Raw genomic sequence first — 9,439 nt, forward strand, 5'->3', positions numbered from 1 at the left:
GGGCTGTGCGTTTGCTCTGTTTCGGCCTGCATAGGTTGATTTGAAAGATTAACTGCCAGCCAAGCGTTCAGTGAAAAACCTGGCATGGAGTCATGCTCCCCAAAGCCAGCTATTATTCAAATGATGTAGTTTGAAGATACCGTTTCATGCATGAGTAGGATTGGATTAGGAAAGCCTGCTTCCTATCAAGTCCAGGATCCGGCCCTTCTTCTCGGGGCTCACTCAGACCATTCCCTTAGCTTGCCTAAGCGTCCGTTTCTTTATCTGAAAACAGGGACGCCAATGTCACCCACCTTGTAGGGCTGGGACCGGGATTGCATGACAGAAAACATACAAAATACTTAGGCGAGGGCTTGGCACCTAATGAGAGCTAACACATGTTAGCGCTTATGATCCTGGATGCTCTCTGAGGGCTTCCCATCCCCATAGCCTTGGTGAGGAGACGAAGGCTCAGAGGTTAAGAAACTCCCCAGGGCCACCCAGAGAGCGGCCGGCTAGAGCGACATCTTTTCTGGGAAGGGAAAACAGAGTCTAGTCAGCTTGGCTCTCCTCCTCTACGTAGAAACTCATCTTTGTTTTCTAAAGCACGGTGTGCATCTGGCATAATACTTATTAGTCTGACTGACAGCGCAGTGACTTCCTTGAGGGCGAGGCTGCTTCTTACTCATCCCTTGTGTCCTGGCCCCTGACATCGGCCAGCCCCTGGAAGGTGCTCAGCAGTGTTTGTTGACTTGACACGAAACGACACCAGGTGATTGGGGTCAGCGCCCTGGCACAGGCAGGGCTTGGCTGCGGGCCTGCGTCTGGAGAGCTGGAGGAGAGAGTTCAGGCAGACTCCGGTTTGGAGTCTGGGTGAGTGGAGCGAGGCAGGACGGTTAGGTTAGAAGGAGGGGAAGTTGGAGGAGGCTGAGGGCTTGGGCAGGAGAAGGAAGTTGAGGTTGGAGAGATGTGAAGGTCAGAGCCAGGCAGGTTGTGTTGAAGAGATGGAGGTCATTTGAATAGGGTTGCATGCTGTGAAAACCCACCCTTGCAGTTCCTCCATCTGGTGCAGACTGTCTTGTGACCTGAGTCCAGGTCCCTGCCCCAGAGTGGCTCCTCACGAGAGGCCTGAGCCACACCCATATGCACAGCCACCTCTTGCCACCCAGAAATGAAAAGCGTGTTTGGTCACGAGGGCCAGCGCAAGGTGTCCCGGAGCTAGTACGGTGAGGGTGGGGTCAGTCTAGGAAAACTTCTTGGAAGCGGAGGCTTGACCGCTACGAGAAGGGGAGCAATGAGCTGTTGGAAAGGGGGGGAAAAAGTCTGGGTGGGGTGTGGGTGGGGTGGACTTGCTCATTGCAGGAACGGCAGGGGCTTTCTGCCCTTGGCTGGGATCTGGGCTGGTCCCCCTAATCCACTAGCAGGAGTGCAGGAGGGAGAACAGACCACAGCTGTTGTGAGGGGGCTTGGAACCAGATCTCTAGGGAAACGGGGACAAGAATAACCATTCGAATGCCCAGCACCAGCCCATCACTCAGCTGCCTTCTTCTTCCACTGCGGGGGCTTCTCTTTCTGCCACACAGATGCCCCTCACTCCTTCATCCCCCTCCTGGCCGCCCACACTCTGCGGGGGGTAGAGGAGTAGACCACCACCCTGCAGCGTGTCCGTGTCCTGGCCACCTGCCTCTTCCTTCACCCCAGCCCCATCACAATCGGTCCTCCTGGGCTGGCAGGGGTCCTGATGCTGTCACGACAGACAAATCTACCATCCCCCTTGTCTCCCAGCACCCTTTCCTTGCTTGAGCCGGTGCGGTGATAAGTCCCTGGCACCCAGCAACGAGTGAAAGGGTGGATGGACCTCCGAAGTTTCTGGTCCCCAAGTGCCCTGACCTCGCATACTCCCCAGTACCTCCACAGTTTCTGTCCTTATGTCTGTGTACTTCCTTTTAAAAACCAAGAGCCCCAGTCATTCCCCAGACTGCCGCCTCTCCACTGTGACTCCATGAGGCACGTCAGCTCCCCTGCCTGGCCTTTTGTGGGCTCCCAGTGTGGGGAGCGGCAGGGGCAGGTCAGCCTCTGGGATTTCCCCAGCCTGCAGCCAGCAGGAAGTAGGCCTTGGAGAAGGCAAATCTTAGTCTTGGCCTGTGTCCAGCTCCCAAGGAGGACCAAGGTTCAAGGGAGGAGTCTGTTTCCCCGGTCAGCTGTGGACTCCCACTGACCTCTGCTCATCTGGGGCTTCAGGCCTCAGAGGCCCCGGTGACAGGTCATGGGTTGAGGGGAAGAAGAGAGAAGGGTGGGAGAAGGAGAGGAGTGGGTGTGAGAGAGATATGGCATGGGTCCAGGGGCTCTGGGGCTTTTCAAGCCCTGCTGGGTGGGGTGGTGAGTGAGGCGGGGTGTTCCCGGCTGCCACTCTGCTCCTGAGTGGGTGTGTGGCCCCGGCCCACCGGGTGTCTGCACCCTGGGGCCTGAGAGGTGACTATAGCAGTAGCATCTGCCCACCCCCTGGGGCCCTGGAGAAGGGGGTGTTTGTGGCCATGGAGGGGACTCAGGCCGAGACAGGCAAGGATTACAGCCGAAAGAGGCAGTATCAGGAAGCCCATCCTTTTCTCGCGTGCCTCAGTTCCCCTTCTCTGGGGCGATCGCTGTGGAAAACGAGGGGCGCCGTGAGTGGGTGTGTGCGGGGTCGCTGGGGTCCATGAACAGCTCCCAGTCAGTGCTGCCTCCTCTTCTCCGGCTCTCCTCTGCTCCTGGTCGCCCTGTTTCCTGGCTCCAAATGAGCCCCTGGGGGCCCCTCAGTAGCAAACACAACAGGGAAAGAGCAAGAGCCAGCCCCCAGAGAGGACCAGGCAGACAACGCTGGTGACTGCGCAGGTTCCCCACCGGGCCCCACACCCAGCCCCCGGGGCTGCCCCCTCCACCCCTCTCCTCCTTCTGCCCTTCGGACCCGCGCCCAGAATCCCTTTCTCTGGGCTTCTTTGTGAGGACTGGGTTCTCCCGCCCCTCCCTCGGGGCAGTGGGAAGAGAGCGCAACCGAGGCTCGGGGGAGGACGGGTGGGAAGGTCCTACTGCCAGAGCCGGAGTCCGGGTCAGAGTGGGCAGGAGGGTAGCCCCGAAGGGGAGGGAGTGTCTGCGAGCAGAGAGCAGCTGCGCGCGGATCCAGCGCCGCTTGGCGGTGAGTGTCTCGGCGCGCAGCCCCAGCCGACATCCCCTTGGGGCTGGCCGCAGGCTTGTGGGGTTCCCTGCTCTTTGCTAAACCTTACCGACCCGTCTTAACCGTACTTCACACGCTCCACCGGTTGTCTGCTCTTCTTCCAAACGAATCCCGCCTGGATCTAGAGGCCCCTCCCCAATCCCACCTGGATTCTATCATCCACACCCTGTGTCTGAGCTGCCCTAGTTTGGCTGGTCTGCTGCCTCTTTGAGGACCCCCCCCAGGCTGGGCGAAGGGCTGCTTACTTGGCCTCCCACCGCCTGCCCTGAGGCGGCTGCAGAAGATGCCGGAGGAGCAGAGCCACAGAGCAGGGAGGGACACCTCTCTGTGTCCCCTGGCGCGCCCTCTCTTGCCCCGAGTCAGTGCTGGGGGCACTGTGATAGCTAGTTCCAGCATCTGTGATAGCCCCTGTGATAGCTAGTTCCAGCATCTTTCCCGTGGGACCTTTCTGTCTCCTCGAAATGCCCCGGAGGCACCATCCTGAACCACAGCACGTTCCCCGGAGGGATCACCCAGGGAGATCCCATAGTGTCTGTAATGTGCGTTAAGAACTGGAAATATGTTCATCCTTACCCACGTCTGTAAAGAGAAGAGACCAAAAACACTGGAAGCACTTGGGCTCACAACTTACCGCTTGTTGTTGTTGTTCGGAGCTGAGTCAGCTCGGACTCACAGTAACTGTGTCCAACCGAGCTAGACACTGCCCTGCCCCGCGCATCCCTTCTCCTCTGTGTAATGTGTGAGCCCATTGATGTAGCCGCTGTGCTAATCCTTTCTCTTTTTTGGCTGATCCTCTACTTTTACTAAACATGATGTCCTTTTCCAAGGACTGGTTTTGGTCTCTTCTGAGAACATGTCCAAAGTACCTTTCTTTTAAAAAAAAATTTTAATAAATCATTTTATTGGGGACTCTTATGGCTCTTAAAACAATTCATACATCAATTATATCACGTGCATTTGTACATAGGTTACCATCATCATTTCCAAAACATTTTCTTTCTACTTGAGCCCTGGGTATCGGCTCCTCTTTTTCCCCCTCCCTTCCCCACCCTCCCACCCTTGTGAATCCTTGAGAATTTATAAATTATTTTTATTTTCATATTTTACACCGTCTGCTGTCTCCCTTCGCTCACGTTTCTGTTGTTCGTCCCCTGTGGGGTGTGTGTGTGTGTGTGTGTGTGTGTGTGTACATTGATCATTGCAGTTGGTTTCCCCTTTCTCCCCCTTCTCCTCCCTATCGCCTTGGATAGGTACCACCACTCTCATTATTGGTCCAGAGGAGTTTATCTGTCCTGCACTCTGTGAGTCTCGAGAGCTTCTATCTGTACCAGTGTACATGATCTGGTCTAGCCAGATTTGTAAGATAGAATTGGGGTCATGATAGTCGGGGGAGGAGGAAGCATTAAAGAACTAGAGGAATGTTGTGTGTTTCGTCAGTGCTATACCGCACCCTGGCTGGCTTGTTCAAGTCTTAACATTCTTCTCTTCTAAGGAGCACGCTGGCTGTATTTCTTCCAAGATAGATTTGTTTGTGTTTCTAACACAAAGTATTCTTCGCCTACACCATAATTCAAAGGTATGGATTCTTCCCTGGTCTTCCAACTTTCACATACATACGAGGCAATGGAGAACACCATGGTGTGTGGGTCAGCCGCAACCTTAGTCCTCAAGTAACGTCCTCGCTCTTCAACACTAAAGCGTTCTTGTGCAGCAGATTTGCCCAATGCAACATGCCATTTGCTTTCTTGATTGCTGCTTCCAGGAGCGTTGACTGTGGATCCAAACAAAATGAAATCCTTGAAAGCTTGAATCTTTCCTCTGCTTATCCTGGTGTTGTCTGCTGGCGCCGTGGTGAGGTTTCTGGTTTTCTTTGCAGTGAGCTGTCCGTATGGAAGGCTGCAATCCTTGATCTTCATCGGCAAGTGCGCCAAGTGCCCGTCACTCTCAGCCAGTGAGCTTGTGGTTACTGTTATCAGGCTTCCTGCACTCTTGCTACTGCAATCTCCTTCATCTGGTCTAGCTTCTCAGATGCTTTCCTCACACATCGACAAGCATGGTGACGGGATACAGCCGTGAAACACACCTTTCTTGATTTCAGACCACTCCGCATTCTCTTGCTCTGTTCAAATGGCTGCCTCTCGACCCACGCACAGGGTCTCCATGAGCGCAGTGGACTGTTCTGGGAGTCCCACTTTTTTCAAGGACCATCATTTGTTATGTATGGTTCACAGAGTTGGATGCCTTTGCAAAGTCAATAAAATACAGCTAAGTATCTACCTGGTATTCTACTTCTTTCAGCCAGGGTCCATCTGATGTTAGCAATGAAAGCCCTTGTTCCAAGTCGTCTAATCTGGTTTGAATTTCTGGAAGTTCCTTGTTAATGGATCGCTGCAAACATTTTTGAATTATCCCCAGCAAAATTTTACTTGCATGTGATATAAGTGATAATTGTTCAACATTTTCTGCGTTCCATTGGGTCACCTTTCTTGGAATGGGCACAAATATGGATCTCGTCCAGTCGGTTGGTCAGGTAGCTGTCTTTCACATTTCTGGGGTAGAAGACTGAGTGTGTACAGTGCTTCATGAGGTTGGTGCAACATTTCCATTGGCCTTTCATCAAGTCCTGGAGCCTTCAGTTTTGCTAACACTTTCATTGCAGCTTGGACTTCCTTCAGTACATACCATTGGTGCTCGATCATATGCTACATCTTGAAATGTAGCATCCTGACTGATGTCTGACCAGTTCTTCTTGGTACAGTGAGTCTATGTATTATTTCTATCTTCTTTTGATGCTTCCTGTTTTGTTCAATATTTTCCCCCATGGAATCCTTCGATAGTTCAATTTGAGGCTTGAATTTTTCCGCTTGGGATATGCTGAGTGTGTTCTTACTTTTTGGCTTTCTAACTCCGGGATTTGCACATTGCATTATGATACTTTGTCTTCTTGAGCTGACCTCAGACATTTTCTGGGCAGCCCTTTTACTCCATCATTTCTTTCATTTGCTTTAATGGCTCTATGCTCAAGAACAAGCTTCACAGTCTCTTCAGACATCCACTTTGGTCTTCTCTGTCTTTCCTGTCTTTTAAGTGACTTTTTGCTTTCTTCCTGTACGATGCACTTGTTGTCCCCTCATAGCTTGTCAGGTCTTCTGCCATTAGTCTTCAGTGAGTCAGATCTATCACTGATGGGATATACCGGCGGTTGTAGTTTGGTTCTCATGGACGTGTTCTAATTGTCTTCAACATGAACTTGAACGTCCATCTGTGTAAGTGAGATGTGTTCCGCAGTCAGCCTGGGGCCGTGTTTTGACTGCTGAGATTGAGCTGCTCTCTGGTCTCTTCCCACAGATGTAGTCAGTTTGACTTCCATGGATTCCATCTGGCGAAGCCCACGGGTAGAGTGGCTGCTTCCTTTGTTGAAAGAGGTTTTTGCAACGAAGAAGCTGTTGGTCCTGCAAAATCCTGTCATGAGGTCTCCAGCTTTATTTTGTATCACCGAAGCAACCTTTTCCAACTATCGTTTCCTCTTTTTGCATTCCAATTGCCAATAATGATCAAAACTCCTTGATTGCACATTTGAGCAATTTCAGAGGGAAGATGCTGGTAGAATTGTTCGATTTTATCATCACCAGATTTAGTGGGTGGCAGGTAAATCTGAATCACAGTTGTATGACTGGTCTTCCATGTGGATGGATAGCTATTGTCCTGTCACAGACAGCATCGTGCTTCACGGTGTTTCTTCAAATGCTCTTTTTGACAGGGAATGCAAAGACATTCCTTTTGAAGGAGTTATGCATGGCAGAGGAAACCATACGATTGTCTGAGTCGAAATGGCCAAACCAGCCCATTTCAGCTCCGTAAGCCTAGGGTATCAATCTTTATGAGTTCCACTTCATTTTTGACAACTTCCAATATGCCTAAGTCATACTTCGTGCATTCAACACCAATGATTCATGGATGTTTGCGGTGTTTTTCCTTTCTTTCTGTTTTCATTGGTGACCCGTCAACGTCTCCCGAGGACTGCCGTTCCTCCCAGTGGTATTCCGAGTGCCTTCCAACCAAAGGGGCTTAGATCTCTGGTGCTGCCTCTGACAGCCCTCGGGGCCTATGTGGCAGGATTCCAGGGGCTAATCCCTTAGTAGCGGACAGCCCATTCCTTCTTGGTCTGGAAGCTCTGCTGAAACCTGTCCACTCTGGGCGACCTTGCTGCTATTTCAAATACCGGTGATGCAGCTTCCAGCATTACCCAACCCAAACCAAACTCATGGCCATCGAGGCAATGCTGACTCATAGCGACACCCTGTGGGGTTTCGATATGCTTAACTGTTTATGGGAGTAGAGAGCCCAGTCTTTCTCCCGAGGAGTTGCTGGTGGTTTTGAACTGTGGAACACGTGGATCACAGCTCAGTGTGTAGCAGCATCATGGCAACTTGCAAACCAGCACAGTAAGACTAATGGACAGACTCATGCTGGAAACTTCCCCATACTATTCTTATTGAAAAAGGGCCTTCTAGCCCTCACAGAGGGGCCGAGTAGGTGGGGGGTGCGGGTGGGGGGATGAGGAATTCAGGCTGCGGTATAGCACTGATGAAACATATAACTATCCTCTGGTTCTTTAATATTTCATCTCCTTACGATTAAGGCTTATGTTTCACCTCATGAATACTGTTAGATCTACATACGTTCATGTGTATAATTACGATTGTTTGATGCAGGAATGCCAGGATGGATGACCCTTCAGACACAGCATGGGAGTAATGATTCCCTGAGGATATGGAAAGACGGGGAGGGTGGGGATGGGGTGGGGCAACTGATAGCAACGATGACTGTGTAATCCCTGTGTTAGTCTGGTTGACTAGAGAAACACATTCATAGACAATGAAATGTGGATAAGAAAGAACTTTATCCCCAATCTATTAGGGCCATCAATGAGGGAATTGGGACCAACTTGAGAACTTTGGCACAGGGAATACATAGGCTATCAGAAATAGGGAAGGGCACAAACACAGAGGAAGCACAAATTGACAAATGGGATATACTGAAGATAAAACACCTGTGTACATTGAAAGAATTCACCAAGAGAGTAATGAGAGAATCCATGGACTGGGAAAACATCTTTAGCAAAGACACATCAGACAAAGGCCTTATTACTAAAATCTACAATACTCTGCTAGCTTCCAAAAAAAACCAAAAAACCAATTGCTCACTGAGGAGGTGGGCAAAGGACTTGAATAGAAGTTTCACAGGGGCAGAAATCTGAATGGCCAACAAACATGAGAAAATGTTCCCGATCTTTAGCCATAAGATAAATGCAAATTAAAACAACAATGAGGTACCACCTACCACCCTCAAAGGCAGCCCAGTTCAAAAAATCAGAAAGCAACAAGTGTTGGAGGGGCTGTGGGGAAACAGGAACTCTCATCCACTGCTGGTGGACCTGTAAGTATGTACAGCCACTACAGAAATCGATCTGGCGGTATCTAAAACAGATGAAAATCGAGTTACCATACGACCCAGCAATCCCCCTACTGGGCATATACCCAGAAGAGGCAAGAAACAAACCACGGCCAGACATCTGTGCTTCAATGTTCATTGCGGCACAGTTCACAATTGCAAGGAGTTGGAAGCAACCCAAATTTCCATTAACTGATGATTGGATTAAAAAGCTGTGGTAGATACATACAATGGAGTACTATGCATCGCTGAAGAGCAGTGGTGAATGTATGAAGCACATCGCTGCATGGGAAGAGCTGGAGGAAATCATGCTAAGTGAAGTAAGCGAAGCACAAAAGAACAAGTACAACATGAGTCTGCTGAGGTAAGCTTAAAAATGCAAAAGGGGCATAGAGAAAAATCTACTGTATACAAACATTCCTGGGGTGAGGACCAGGTAATATGGCAGGGACCAGACCAAACACAGGGATACACATGGTAGACAACTAAAAAGGAGGTGGGGAAAGGGGAAAAAAAGAATAAAAAAGAAACGGGGTAGCAGGGCCACAGGGCACTAACCCTCCCAAGGGGAGGGTATTGTTTATATCTCCACAGGGAAAGAGGGACCAGACTTCAACCCAGAGCTCCAAGATGTTAATGCAACATGTCGGTGTGGAGTAGGGAGCAAGTTGAAAGGTCTGGGGGGCTGGCCCCAATCCCAACTACTGAGTGGACACCTGCCCCTCCCCCCAGAATAATTTATTTCAAAGGACGGCACTGAATCTGCAGCTCTGGGAGAGGGACATATCTGATGGA

Source organism: Echinops telfairi, unplaced genomic scaffold (assembly GCF_000313985.2).
Source record: "Echinops telfairi isolate 266 unplaced genomic scaffold, ASM31398v2 ScPeMD7_7425;HRSCAF=8463, whole genome shotgun sequence".
NCBI lineage: Eukaryota > Metazoa > Chordata > Mammalia > Afrosoricida > Tenrecidae > Echinops > Echinops telfairi.